The sequence below is a fragment of the Apis laboriosa genome, unplaced genomic scaffold, assembly GCF_014066325.1.
Source record: "Apis laboriosa isolate Shangri-la unplaced genomic scaffold, ASM1406632v1 scaffold289_cov146, whole genome shotgun sequence".
NCBI lineage: Eukaryota > Metazoa > Arthropoda > Insecta > Hymenoptera > Apidae > Apis > Apis laboriosa.
This window is the reverse complement of record NW_025222686.1, coordinates 243740-254283: the sequence shown is the minus strand read 5'-3', so window position 1 is coordinate 254283 and position 10544 is coordinate 243740. Positions and strand designations below refer to the sequence as shown.

The window sequence follows — 10544 nt, the reverse complement described above, 5'->3', positions numbered from 1 at the left end:
TATAATACACAGGAATAGATAAAGTGATGAATATTAAAAAAAAAAGATATCGTATATAGACCTATTGATGATGCAATTCCAAGATGAAACATTTTTTTGTTTCTCATGAATCTTTTTTCAATTTCTCTGATTATTTATTTACTTTTTATTATTATTTTCAATGATTATATCATATAAATATAGATTGTTGGATTTTCATTTGAAATTTAAGAATTTGAGAATAATAAAGTATTTAATCGTTAGTGCAAAACATAAATTAATTTAAAGACACAAAAATTTATTTATAGATTACATACTTGATATCACTATTAATCAATGTTACCACAAAAATTTTTTTTTAAAAAAATGATGTTACATTACATATTTTCCATTTATTCTATTTACGTTATATTATTACATATCATGTTATATTTAATTATGTGACCTTCATTTATCTACAATATGAATCAATTCATTGACTATATTAATTCTTCTCTCAAATCCTGCAAAATGTAATTCTGCTATTGATTTCTTTGCGAGTATGTTTTTGGTAATCCTCTTAAATGTGTTGTTAGGTTAGTTTATAAAACATGCTGCTTTTACTTGCTGAGAATTGACATTCCAAAATTGATGGTATGATGTATTTAGTTACTGATTCAATAATTCTATTTTCACTTCTGATTGACTATTAGTTGTAATCAAAATAGAGTAATAGAAAATAGAACGCATTAAATCAGGAAAATTCTGCATATTAGCCTATACGATAGTTCTTAATGACATCATTGTACATCACAGATCTATCAAACATACAATCTAATAATATAATAACAATAAAACATATTTGCGTTGGGTTTAATTATCGAAATACATATAACATTAAAAAATATCGATATACATATATAAAAATATCGAAATACATTATAACATTAAAAAAGAATTATTTATTATACACATTAATTGATTATAAAAAGAAGTAAATTGATTATAAAAAGAAGTAAATAGAAGAAAAGTAAATAAGTAAATTAAATAGTAAAAAAAAAAAATTAGTCAATATAAAAATTAAAATCTAATTTATCACATTCAAATAGGTTCAACATGGCATTATTAAGAAAATTTAAATAAAAATTAAAAAACAGCATTTAATGAATTATTATTTATTAATAAATGTTACTTATTAGCTAACTCAAATGAAATAGAAATAATAAATGAAGATGCAGAAATTAGAATAGCATAATAGTAGTACTCATAAAAATAAGAAATTATTATTTTGAAGTTTTCATGGAAATATAGAAAACTATTTAATATTTATAAAAACACAAAAATTTACTAAAAGATAATGACTAAGAATATCAAATATCATAATAAATTTATTAAAGTTTTTATAATAAGCAATCAAAATCTGTTCACATTATTTAATACATTAACTATTCTAATGATTGTGAATAACTGATACAATTTTTAGTATATACAATTTTATAGAATTAATATTAAAATAGCAGTTAGTATAATATATATGACAATTAATATTCTAATGTAATATATGATAATTTTATGTAATATAATGATATGTAATATTTTATTAAACTATGATTTTATGCTAAGCAATATTTTTTGATGCTGAAAGAAAATATTTTCAACATGTTAGTATATAAAATAGTATATAAAATAGTATATAAAATATAACAATTGAAAAATATAAACTATCATATATAAACACAATAGAAAAAAAAAACATTGTAATTAAAGAGTTATAAATTGATCGCAATGAAATCAAAGGAATTACAGAAACTAAATATAATATAAATAATATAAAGAACATTAAAATATTAAAATATATAGTAAAGCATACGAGACAATATCAAATTAAATATATTAATTTAATAATTATACAATTAGAATAAAGATCACCTAAAAAAATTATATAAATAAAAAACAGAATACATTGTCATAAATATCAAGTTATGTTAAATTGTTAAGTCAAATTTAAATATTTAAAATATATAAAGAAATATTTAATTAAACATTTTACAAAAAGAATAGTTTTGCTATATATATGAACTAGAGATAAAGCTAATACAAATAAAAAACTAACTAAAATAGAATATTTCAAGAAATTGAATATGTTAGAAACTAGAAATATGCAATTTAGTAAAAATATAGAAAAAAGTATCAAGAAATAAAATATCATATAATATTTTTTATTTTATAATTTATTTTTTTTTTACAATGAATTTATAAATTATATAAATTTATACAATATATAAATAATAATATAAATTTCAAATATTTTTTAAATTAATGATTTTTTAACTTGAATAATTTATTATTTTATAGAAAATATTGAATTGATTAATATATAAAAAATTATGATTGCAAAAACATAAAATTGATCTTTATGTGATTCATCATTCAGAAAAAAATATTAATGCATAATATTTCTTTATATCAAATTTGTACAAACATTTGTAACAATATTTTTTAACATTATTTTCTTAAAAGATGTTTATATATAATTATATGTAAGTAAAATAAATTTTTATCTTATATTAAAATAGTATCAAAGACACTTAAATAATTTGAAGAATTTAGTAAAAAGATAATTTTATTTTCAGATGATTTGAATAAAAAATTCAACAAAAAATAATTAAAAATCAAAATATACTATAAATATATAGTTTCAAATATACTATAAATTTTTTAATTAATATTCAAAAATACTATAATAATAATAATTTTACATAATATTCATACAATTAAAAATTAATAAATTTTTTACTAAATATGAAACCTATATCTTTTTTATTGTGACAATAAATATGATTTTATTATTGAAACTGCCTACTTTTTATGCCAAAATAAAAGAAAAAATAACAAGAATCCATTAAAAAGAATAAATTTTATTGCAATTATTATAATGGACATTATATTTAAATATAATATTTCAATGATAAAATTACATTTATAAAATGAAATCATCTTTATATAATTTATCTTATTGGGAATTATCTAATATGAAGTTTTATAATTTCATTTTATTTTAAAACCATTTCATTCATATTTTATTTTCTTTAATATATTTAATATTTTTTTATATATTTTTATTTTTGCAAATTTTAATGTTTTTATGTTTTGCAATTTTTAGTAATGAATTCTTATAATTTGACAAGATTAATCATTGTAATCAATGTTGCTCTTTTAATACCTAATATCTATATTTTTTTAATTTTTATTGATATCTGTAAAATTTTTGCTTTATTGAATTGTTTTTTTTTGAATCAATAAGAACTTGGATTTAAAAACAAAATAATTTATAGTTTATGATAAAATATATCTCTTTTTATTATTTTTTATTATTTTTATTAATAAAAATGATTTTTTAAAAAAAAATTGCTTCGATTTTATATTAAATATATAAAATGTATATATTGTTATCACTTATAAAATTACTTAAAACTAATTCTTTTTTATATTTTTTATATTAAAAAGCAACATCTATTTAGAATAAATTAATGATTTTATAATCTGCTACATTTAATTCAGTATAATATTTTTTTTAATACTTTAAATTCAACTTCAAATTAATTTATTTTTTTCAATTATAATATATATTATTTAAAAAAATTATATACTATATTTTAGATAATTATTTATTTATAAAAATATATTTTATAAAAAAAGTTACTATGAATGTTTTTATGTTACTTGAATAAATCTTATTTTTTCATTGTTTTTATCTAATATATTTTTTAATATGTTTTTATTATACATTTTTTTTATTAATTGTTTATCGGTTATTATAACACAAAGCTGATATCAGAAAAAATTGTGCTGAATTATATATAAAGAAAAAAACTGAAATATGCATATAAAAAAAAAAGTCATCTTAATTTCGAATAAATGAAAATATAAGTACTAAAAAATAGAGATATTCAAACAAGAAGATAACCAACAGAATAAATAATAAGTCTGATTTTTTATTTAAAAAATAAAAAAAATTATGGTAAATTATAAAAAATTCAAACTGAAACTTTATCTGTTAGAAATAAGAGGTTCTTCGAATATCTTCAAATTAAAATTGTAAAACAAATTGAATAAGTTAATATTTTAGCGTCTATCCAAAATAATGATTAAAACAAAAATCTATTATTAAAAGAAGAATGTTAAAAAAAAATCTTATTTGAAAAAAGATTATAAGAAAGTTAGATTTGCTTCTGCAATAAATTATATAAATCAAGTATTGGAACAAAAAAATTTTTATTGATGAAAAAAATTTAATTTGGATGATTCTATTTAATTTAAATTAGATTAAATTTTTTATTTTTTATTTTATTATTATTGAAAGCAAGAAAGGATTTGAAAGAAGAAAAAATTTTAATTCGCAGGCAACATGAGATAATAATTTGGGATGTTATGGAATATATTTCAAATTAGGTGAGAGGATGGTAAAAATATAGAGGATGTAACAAAATATCTGAAGATATTAAAATTAGCAAAAATAAAAATTTTTAATGTAATGAAACAACAAGCGCATATTTTAATATGACAATGCGATTACAAATATATATATAGTCAAATTAATTAATAAGAAATACGGAATAATTAATAATTAATGTAAAATTGTATTAATTCAATTAATACAATTGAAAAAAGAGTGATTATATTAAAAAATATTATATTAAAAAATAAATCGAAAATATACATTACAATTTTTTTTTATGAAATTTGCTTTTGCGAAAATTGACTTTATATTTGTCGAATATATACATTTAACTATATTTTGAGCTAACATATCTTATTTTCTGAATTCAAATTTCTGTTTATTATACTAGATAATCAAGAATATATAATAAAACAGAATTAACTTATGATAAATTTTATTATTAAAAAAATTATTGAAAATTTTACCCATTTTACCGAATACACAATTGTATTTTAAATTTCTATGAACGATATCTAATTGTTTAATTGATTGAATGAACAATTTTTAATTCTTTCTTTTAATCGATCGAAATTTTTCGGTATAAATAACTAATTTATGATTTCATAAATAAAATCAAGTATTTAATATGAAGCCAAGCTGTACGATTAATCTTCTTAACTTTATATTATATCTATTCTACATTCCTACTCAAGAAGATAATATATCTTACAATTTTCAGTGTATTTTTCACTTGTTTATTTATTATTATATTATATTATATTATATTTATTATTATTTATTTAATTTTAATGTTCAATCGATTATCTTTCAATCTTTCTAAAAAATTATTTTTGAAATAGATTATTATCGTTTTATATATAGAGTAGTATATATAATACATGTAATAACAGTATAGTAGTATATATTATATATATAGAATAGTATATATTATAATACATGTAATAATAGTATAATAATTAATATAATACAATAATATTTTTATTAATAGTAACAAAACTTATTAAACAAATTTAATAACAAATTGTTTCTATAAAGAGACGATTGCATTAGAATCAGCCAATTGTGTAATTCAATGATAAAGAAAATAGTAAAAATATATTATATTTATCAGTAAAAATAATTATTTGGAAGAATGATTATCTATTTGGAATTATGATTTTTCAATGTTATTGGAATTGTGATTCTTTGCACAAATTTTTTCTTTGCATATTATTACTACTTGTTTTTAATTTTCGAGATATTCGCAAAAAAATTGCTATTGTTACATAGAATTTCACCTATACTTATATTTTTATGATAAAGTGTGTAGCAATTGCCATTTATAATTGTTTATACAAAATGTCTCAAAAATGTGGAAACATCCGTTAAATAGATTTCTGAGATAATTTCAAGCAATATTTTCCTTTGTAAAAAAATTTGAACGAATTGCAAATTTTTGTTATGGCTTTGTTAATAAATTATTAATTAAAAACATTGGTCAATCATGGAGCGCATAATTTCAATCCGCGACGATATTGGTTATATACCATCGAGTACAAACATATATCGAAAAAAGTTATAATTTATTCATTGTTCATGATATAATTTTTTATCACAAACGATAAAAAATATTTATTATATTCAACGCACTTTCTTCCTTATATTTGATTTGATATTGTTGTAACTTCAATCATTGTAATTTTGCATAACATTATTTTATATTTTATTTCCGCATTTTGTGAATCCAAAGAAAACTTATTAAATAATATCTTCGGAATTATTGATTAAGATAGGTATTTTTTCAATCAATGTCAACAATGATTATTATTTTAATAAGTTATTTTTATTTCAATATTGACTCAATTTGTATAAAACAATAATCATGATAATTTTCTTAAGCATGATATAGATTGGAGTTCCTCATAATTGGTAAAAATAGATTTTTTACTAGTTCACTCATTATATACCTTAGTTGCCTGTTGCAATGTGTTTAGAATAGAAACATTAGATAAATAGTAAATGCATGCTTATACATATATGGATATATACAGTATAGGATATACAATATACATATAAGAGAAATTCTATATAATAATCTTATATAATAAGTTAAAGTAATCTTTTTTTGCAAATATTTCGAAAACTAAGAATGATGATATATATACAATTGTTTATAAAAATATTCGAACATTAATATAATGCTTAATTTTAATAATTTATATCTTTATTAATTAATTAAGTTTGTTAATTTAAATTTTCAATATATCTCATTATACTTGTATTGTAGTTTTTTTTGGCTTATTTTCTAAAATTTAAACAATAGGTTTTTAGAAAATCATATGTAATAACTTTTATAATATTGCATATAGAACTTTCAAAAATGTACTAAATATTATTTGAATACAAGAGAAATCGAAAAAAAATGCATTTTTATTTTTGTAAAAATATTCAATATATTGCAAATTTAAGTTAACAAACTAAATTAACAAATATTATATACTTACACATCTTTATGCAAACAATTGAATCATTGAGAACGAAAACAATAATACATACTAAAAAAAAAATAATAAATTTGTTTAAAATAGAATTAAAACATTATAAAATACATTATTAATAAAAAATAATTTTTACATTTAAGATTACTCAAAATCAAAAAAATATCAAAACCAATGCTTAATTTTTATAAAAAATTGCTATTTTAATTATTTTATTATAAATTTTTATTATTATTATAAATTATTTTAATGTTACTTTAAATTTTATATTAAAATAAAAATACATAATTTAAAAATACATATATTTTTTAATGTATTTTTGATAGGAAAAATACTTATAATTTAATTTAGTTTTTAATATTATATTAAATTAATATATTAAATTATTAATATATTATTAATATTATATAATTATTAATATATTATAATATTATAATAATTATAAGTAATTATTATAATAATTATTAGTAATTATTAATAATTATTATAATAATTATTAATATATTAATATTATATTAAATTAAATTAATTAAATAAATATTAATATATTATTAATATTATATAATTATTAATATATTAATATTATATTAAATTAAATTAATTAAATAAATATTAATATATTATTAATATTATATAATTATTAATATATTATAATATTATAATAATTATAAGTAATTATATATTAATATTATATTAAATTAAATTAATTAAATAAATTATTCATGTTTGTAAAATATTCTATATAAATACTTTATTAAAAAAAACAAGTTTGAATTTATTTCTTTTATAATTAACGAAGATATGTTATTTAAGCATTAATATTTGAATATTTTTATGAGCATGTATAGAAGAAAGTTATTCAAAATATTGATTTCTAAAACATATCCAGAAATCAATGAAAAAGATAATTTTCTAGATTTTTATTGGACATTCTCTGAAATAATAATTGGTGAAATATCAATCGACGAATTTGATGTATCATTGGATACAAGAAAAAAAAAGAACATATTCGCAATCACAAATTGCAATCACATGTGATAATTTTCTTTTTGTCTGTTGGAGCAGAGGAAAGAAGATAGAACGCAAAACAAATAAAGATAAGATCATGATACCACTATTAAAACATAATTAAAAACTAGGCGATGCTATATCTTCATCGCTCGATTTTAAAAATTGAAGATAATATTGATAAATCAATTAAAACAAATCGATAAATCGTGCAGTTACGATTCATAGTTGGATACAATTATCAAATTTTATATGATATCACTTTTATGTGATTCAGTTAGAAAAATATCAAGTTGAAGACAAGTTTAATGGTGAGATTATCAATTCAAGAAAAATATAAATAAATATGTCGCGATCTGAAAAATACAGAAAGAACATTATGACATGATTAAGAACTGAAATATTGTGCGAAATCAAATAAAAAACTCAAAAATAGAATAAAGATGTTAATCGTTAATAAATATAAGAAATTGGTTGAAACTGTGAATAATCAAATACAACATCAAATTGATACAAAAAAAAAATAAAATAATGAACGATAAATTTGTGCATTATCCGTGAAATTATAAATATAAAAAAGAGGAAGAAATACATACATCAATTGTTCATAATGTCTATCAAAGCAAAGAAAAAAAATTTCCAGAAGAAGAAAAATAAAGAAAATAGAAGAAGAAACGATAGCAATAGAAGCGATAACAGCAATGAAGCTCGCGTTAATAAATGTGTAAAATGTACGGATATATTTTTCGTATTGTTCGAAGTACTTACACGACTTGTTTGCATATAAAAAAGTTAAGCAAGAAAAAGTGAAAATTGATAGAAGAGTTACATACATTTATGAAATGAATTTTCTGAAACAATGATTTATTGTTTAATAATTTACAACAAACGAACATAATTGGCGAAAAATCGTATAAAACAAAATAGTGAATTATAGAGTATATTCTCGGTGTATTTAGCAAGTATGCATAGATCATATCTCTCAAGAGCAAAAACGGAAAGAATTCAATCAATTTTCGATTAAACTTTTTATAACAATATTGCGTAAAAGTTTGTTCAATTTACAAATCGATATGAGAAAAAAAATTGTACAATTCTGATTTTCAAAACAAAACACATGAGTTATTATTATTTTATCTATAATATTATGAAAGCATAGCTACGATATTATAATTGCATGCTCAACAATACAATATAGAAATCTTACTGATTGATCAGCATTTATCGTTGGATTGATATATTTTTAAAATAGTAAAACTATATCTAATTATAATAAAAAAAAACATCGTATTATAGAAGTGAGACTTATAGATATAATTCGTGATAACTTCTATCTACCGTAAATAGTAATAACATACATAAATTTAATAAAATTCAAAATAAATATCATCAAGTTTAAGCTCAATTGAAGTCAAAGAAAGTGTTTAAAATTACACGACTTTAGAACATCGATAAAGATATGTTGATCGAAAACTTGTAAAATAAGAATTCTGGTGATATTGCGATTACCGCAAATATCATAATTTTTTGAAGATATTAACAGAAATGTATTATTGCCATTATATTGCATTACTTATTACTCGTGCATTTAAATTTGGAAGATTAAAAATATTTACTACTAAGTGATATCATATAAATATTTACTACTATTACTACTATATTTACTACTATTTACTACTAATTTACTACTAAAAAATACTAACAACATACAGAGAATAAATCGATTACGTATTTATTCAGTGATTTACAAAATAATTTCATCATTGAAGAATTTTATGAACATGAATTACATATCGCTTGTATATCTTTAAATGTATATCTAATGCAGAAAGTTTTATGTAAGAAAACGAAATATATATAAAATAGTTAAGATTCAATACTTTTTATAATTTGTCGATAAACTAAAATGTAATTTAAATAAAAAGATTTTATTAAATTTAATAATTTTTTTATTCTTCATTTTTTCTGTAATATTCTCAAAAAAGTATATATATCGAATTGAAATCGTTTATTGTCGTACCTAAGACTAGAGCTAATTTCTTTTTGTTTGTTGTATATATGCAGGATTTGGACTCTTTCTTCTTTAGCATTAAAAATAGCGCAAATTCTCTTCGCCGAATTTCCGAATGAGAAGAATGCATAACATCATATTAAGCAGAAGTTACGTGACTAGCCTTGCACTGTGTCGCGTAACGTATCTTTACCTAAAGTAGCAGTGGGGATATGATGTCACGTATTTTTCTCATGCAAAAATTATTCATTGGAGAAAAATTGAAAATTTTTAGAGGGAGTAGCGCATTGCGTTCCATATTTACGATAATCAATAATCAATTTATATACATAACAAATCTATGTTATATATATATATATATATATATATATATATACATATTATATACATTATATATATATATAATTATTTACATGTAGTTACTTTGATTTATATGTAGATTCATTTTAATCGAAAAAATCTCAATTATATTAATTTCATGAAAGCAAAAAGAAAATTAGAAAATAAAATTAATTAAAATTTTCATCGTATAATTATTTTTTTCTGTCACAGCCTTTTTTTTGTCTTTTGAAATGTCTTTTCAATCTCATACTTTTTCGTTATATTTCTTTATCTTTTAAAATTAATA

General features: G+C 18.4%; 1 long non-coding RNA gene across 1 annotated transcript; it reads left to right on the top strand.

The window, feature by feature from the left end:
• The first annotated feature begins 562 nt into the window (after window positions 1–562).
• Window positions 563–9846, top strand: LOC122714154. The gene is made up of 2 exons (XR_006346586.1): window positions 563–612; window positions 7963–9846. It is a non-coding gene; the product is annotated as an uncharacterized LOC122714154 (long non-coding RNA).
• The last annotated feature ends 698 nt before the right edge of the window (window positions 9847–10544 follow it).